A 6,099-nucleotide genomic window follows, 5' to 3' on the forward strand; every position below is an offset into this window, starting at 1 on the left:
TAATAAAGCAATACATAAACAATGCTTATGCATACAAAATACAACTATTTAACCAACTTATCAGTTTCGGTCAGAACTATCAACATCTATAACAAGTTTCATAGGACATAAGTAAAGATGTGGACATTACATACATATCCTTAGTATAGGTGTTTTCCTTGCTAATGTCATCTGGTGAACCCGCAGTTTTGGTTGAACCCGACCTTGAATTTAAACCAATCGACATTTGCTCAATCTTGGCCAGATTTTACAATTCAGGTAGAAATTTGATAATCCTCCATGGATCCATACGATTAGCAGATGTAACTTTTTAAAGACTTGCCCGTTTTGAGAGAATTGTACAAATAGTTGTCCCCATACCTCGAGGTTTGTTTTCTCGAATTTTGTTAATTTAAAACTATTATGAAAATCATTGTTTTCAAGCAAGTGTTCTATATTCAACCATCTCAAAACATTGCCAGTACGGTGGTAGTTTTTCGTGCGTTTCGGGCGTTTATTGCTCGTCTTAATTTTGTTCTACAAATATCAGGCAGTATTTGAGAATGCGTTCAGAAATGTTCCTTAATATGTAAATCTTATGCGAATTAGGTGTTTTATTGTAAAACGAAAACGCAAAAAATTGTTCATCCTTCTTGGCCAATAATATACCCCGATACTACAATCAATACAACAAGTGTGTTGCCAACACGATGTTGTCATCAAAGATATGTTACAATGTAAATGATAACAAAGCATGTTTATAATAGCCTATTTAAATAAAAATATTGATTTGAAATATTGGACATTTTAGCTACGTAAATCAAATCTGTTAAATACTGCACCTATTCGACCAGTGGCCGTTTCCAAATTGCGACTTAAATGTAAACTTATAACTTTCTTTGTATTATCTGATCTGTGGTAACGCAAATATGAGTAAAAAATGTGAACGTGTTTTGTTTTGAAAGATAAGAATCAGCATGCCTATTACATTTTTTATTATAACTATAGTATAAAACTATAGTATACATAGTATATATATACTATACTATACTATATATAGTATTATAACTATAGAATAAAAACTAGATTTTATACTAAAGGAATGTCACCGACCGAGACGGCGTGATAGCCTAAATTCAAAAAGAAATTAAAAAAACAAATTGTTTTTAACAATGTTTTTACGTAATATTTCTGCTATTTCTTATTCGATCTTTTTGGTCCTGGTATTGTTTGATAGGGAATTAACAATGCTAAATAAAAGTGTACTTATTTTAAGTTGAATCAAGATGAATTTTTTTCAGACCCTCTTCAACCTTAACATACATACCAAGTTTCGTAAAGATCATTTGACATTAATATCTTTATAAAAATGCAAAATGACGATTACCTGGTTAACGAAGCGATTTTGGAAAAAATGTTATGCTTGATTTTCACTTTATTTTGACCCAAGGAATCACTAAGTAAATTATTATGTCCCCACCTTTTTTGAACAACCTATCAATTTGAACAAATATTGCTTTTAGTCTCTGGGGACATCAATATGGAAAAGTAAATCGGTCCCGGGCCTAGGTCTTAGCAAACCGTGCCACCTGCCCTGTAATAGCTTCTTCTCTATAGGGAAATTCTCTAAAATTGACTAAACACTTAAAACTGTTGAAACGATTTAATTTGGACTTAAAAAATGCTTGGACCGATTTTGATTAAAGTTTAGTACATATGTCACGGTCTTTACGATTCCAAAGACAGTGGCTGTGGCACAACCCAAACTGCTGTAAACATTATGATTAAAACGCTATTGAAACTTTTGTGATTTTCCTAACTTTTTAACACATCATACAGTTACCGATATACGATAGTTTGTTGACAAGCTAATGGGAGAAACTGTGTCGGATCGCTGATACCGTTTATTTGATTTGCTCTCAACAAAGTTACAACCGTGAAAAGATAGGTTTAATTCCTTCGTTAATTTATTAAACTCGTGTAGCAATTAAAAAATTCGTAGGCGGAATTTTACCCCTTTGGTTGTGACATAGTTTTTCTCTAGGGGTAAAATTCCGCTACCCCGAAAACTCCGATGCAAAATCGTAACTGTAGACTTTACTTTGATTTTGTTTTATAGTTATTTTCAATCATCGATGCTGCAATGCAAAATTAAAAGCCATCGGAATTGTAATAGCAACTGTAACACTGTATTGGTGTAGTTTCCACGAAACAAAACCAATCAATAAAAAATCGCCAAAAATGTAAACGTGTATAGGTATAGTTTTCACAAAACCTATCAATAAAAAAATCTCTAAAAGAAAGCAAATGTAACCATTTTTGTTTTCTCATTTCCGTGAATGAACTAATTATTCTAAACTTTGAAACCCAAAGATAGTTTGGTTGATATAGGAACTGGAATAAGAATTTGCGGTGAACGAAAAGACTTTATTTCGTACGTTATATAGTAACAGTAAACAGTAGGTACTTTCACGGAAGTAGGCCTACAGTAGTTTGTATATCAAGCGCCGTTTGTTTGTCTTCGTATCTAGAAAGACATGTAAGCGTGCAGACTGCTGTTCAACAATTGAAGGCTCTCATACATTATTAAGTTTCAACTATCGTAGAGAATTTGCTTTTCTTTTACCATATTTTCAAGATTTGACGATTTAGCAGTTTTGAAAACTTCTCAAATTAATTCTAGATAAGGCCTCATTCTCTTCAGTAGTCCCTCTTCATTCATAATTACTTAACAACCATTTCCATGCAGTCGAAAAGTCTATTTTATTTATTAACAATAATCTCTTTAATCTCTTGATAATATTTAATATCAGCTGTTGACCAGCATTGTTGCTAGTTGTGATTTGTGTTTTCTGGTTGTGACATGTTAGTCATTATTGGCATCGCGGTACGGATATTAGAACAGAAGCGGTATATGGATAAATACCCCCGCCGCAGCAAACCTGTAGACTTAGCGAATTTCCATTTGCCTGATTGGATTTAAACTAAAATGTCTCCTTAAAAATATCCCATTTATTCCCTATTTAAACAGAATTAGTTTAATGAGTACTTAGGTTTGCTGCAACAGGGAGGGTAAAAAAGTTTTTTGTTTATGTAAAATGTTAAAAGGTACTGTGGTTTAGTAAGAAATTAATGTATTTTCCAAATTTGATCAAAATATGTTCATAAACAAGCAAACTACAACAGTTGACTTATTCTCCATAAGAATAACATGGGATTTTTAAAATTACAATTTTTTGAATTTTCTCCGTAACAATTAGGCGCATAATAACGCTTCAATATACTAAATTATTTGTTTTTTAAGCTCTACAAAATGGTTTAAAAAGAAAATCAGATTTAATTTTGTGTCTTTAGGGTCAAAAATGGGAAAAACCTATTTTTACCCCATAAAACCACCCATAAACCCCTGTTCCCATTGTCCGATCATGCTGGTTCGCGAACTCATTCAAGTTTATCCCGCCTTACACCTTCAAACCAAGTTCTATCAAAATCGAACAAAAATTACTCAAGTTATCGTGCGGATGGACACACACACACACACACACACACATATATATATATAGATATATAAAAATTTGAACGAATGGTGTTTTTGGCCTCTGGGGACATCAAAATGAAAAAGTAAATCGATCCCGGGCTTAGGTCTTACCAGAAGACCTACGGTAATAGCTACTTCCCTATAGGGAAATTCGCTAAAATCATAAAAGAATGACGTCACTGGATAGAATCTTCAGTATCCAATAGTCAATGGTAGAATCTAATACATAGGTCTATTAATAATCTCTACATATGTTTTGGACATTTTTTGACAGTTGCATTGAAATAATGATATAAACACGTTTAATTTCGAGTGATTATTGTTTATGTTTATTCTGTGCTCTCTGGTTTATGTTATAATCTGTAGAATCATCAAACAACCCACCCATTCCGCATAGTTCATTTTAGCATAGTCAAAAGCTATACAAAACGTCCTTTTCTTTTCATTGAGGGTTTCAATTGAATATTAGCCTAGTATATTGTTTATTGTTTTGTGGTAAAATGCTCTACGTGTCATACCTAATTCATAGATAAAATAATATAACATATAACACCTCATGTATGTCTCTCTGAAAAGTGATTATCGGTGGTAGTCAAAAGTGACACATTTAAAATGGCGACCAAACGGATAGCTAGTAATAAGTTAATGTAAAATAACCCAATACAGTTTCCACTAACCGTTCTGGATTTCCACTTTCCAAGGGGGTGCGATCATTAGTGCATTGTTGGAGATCAGAAGAAGACAAATGCTCGGACGATGCTGGCGGAATTCGTTCTGCGATCGCATTAAAATTACTCACTGACGTCGAAAGTTCATTACTCACACGGAGTTTATAAAACACATCGTTTGTCTTGTAATGTCAGTCCCTTCGCCCTTTACCGGTGTAATTAGAGGTTTGCCTGCGATATATTTCATTACGGGGGGCGGATAATTACAGCGCGGGACTTCTGTTCTTAGGTCAAAGGTTCAAATCCAACCAATCACTAACTTATTTTAGCCATGCGATCATGCAGTGACTCTTTACGGCAATTCGTTTTACAAAAGGGGCCCAGTTGGTGTAGTTAGAGCACGAGATTTCTGTCATGAAGTTATGGGTTCAAATCCTGGACAATGACTAAGATGGATTGGGTTGTGTGACTACAGCTGTGGTTCACTACGGCAAATTATGGGACGCTTAAGGGCGGGTTTCCGAGCTCGGGAATACGTAATCCTGGAGTTACTTAATCAGTGAATAAAGTTAGTCATCGAATAAAAAATCGGGTTTCAGAGCTCGCGAACTAACTCCCTAGTCCGCGGACTAGTCTATTCGGAGACTAACTTTATTCGACAACTTCTGGACTACTTATTCTAGGACTAAGGCAGGAATCACGGGGAATTTTAGTTTTTGAATATTGGTAGTGGCAGCGGACAGACGAATTTGAGACGATACCTGCCAAAGTTGTTCACGGACTGCGCTCATAGCGACACTAGCGTCTACTGTCTAGTCTGGTTCTAATCACTTATCAGTTGGGATAATGATTCCTTGAGTTTCACTGAAGATGGTAACTAAAAGAAGAGATCGTGTTCAAAAACGAATGCCGAAATAAAAACCCTGTTATGGGAACCATAAAAAAATAAATAAAAAAACTGAAGGTTTATTTATTGCTGCTAAGTTTGATAACAAAAAAAAAACTTCCCGATTGAAGAATAAGGTGTCAAATGTATTAGTATATGCCTTTACTTTGTCCAAGTTATTTTTTATGAGAATCTAAAAACTGTAGGCATTTGAGATATTAGAGATTGGTTGTGACTTTTGTAATCCTAATGCAAACCCCAATAATTGTCTATTTAAGATCTTACAATTATTTTAAAATGAATACTGTAGGATGATAAAAAAATAAAGGGAAATATTTTATTATTCTTTGTATGAAAATCAACCGTAAAAAATTATCATTATTACAACAATTTAAGAGTAGGCGTAGTTATAATTTATCTGCTTAGAATGTATTTGTGTTCTCTGATTGTTTTGTATTTTAACAATTCCTCTGGAAGTACAATGTGTAGTAGAGAATAAGTAGGTGTCCAGTATTATATTGTCTGTGCTTCCAATCATCTGAGCTCCGGTTATCTGAGAATCCAGGTTGTCCGAGTTAGCTCACGGCTGAATTTGTTTTTACCCAAATTCCAAATTATTATACTAGGTATGAGTTTCAATTGAATATAATACTAATACATAAGTCTTGTTTTGTTATGCATACTGTTAGTTTTGGTTAAAAGTATTATTTGGTAAAATATTGCATTACAGTAGACTATCCGGACTCCTCTGGACCGAGGCCAGTCCGGATAACGGGTTTTTCGGTAAAACCGACGTCCCCAAATACTCGTTAAATGGACCATTTAAATGCATGTAACCCTATGTAACATTATGTACCAAGCGTATTAAATACGTATTTAGATTTGATAGGCTGCCCTACATTAATTTTTTCATACAGTTAAGTTTTTCTTTCTTTCATCGTTATATTGTTATTTTAAATTCTACGTTTAGTACCTTATAATATTAATTTTAGGGACCGTTTAGCCTATTATAGTCTTAAGCATAAATT

The sequence above is a fragment of the Macrosteles quadrilineatus genome, unplaced genomic scaffold, assembly GCF_028750875.1.
Source record: "Macrosteles quadrilineatus isolate MER2022 unplaced genomic scaffold, UCM_ALF_1.0 Scaffold_6__1_contigs__length_79288215, whole genome shotgun sequence".
Taxonomy (NCBI): Eukaryota; Metazoa; Arthropoda; class Insecta; order Hemiptera; family Cicadellidae; genus Macrosteles; species Macrosteles quadrilineatus.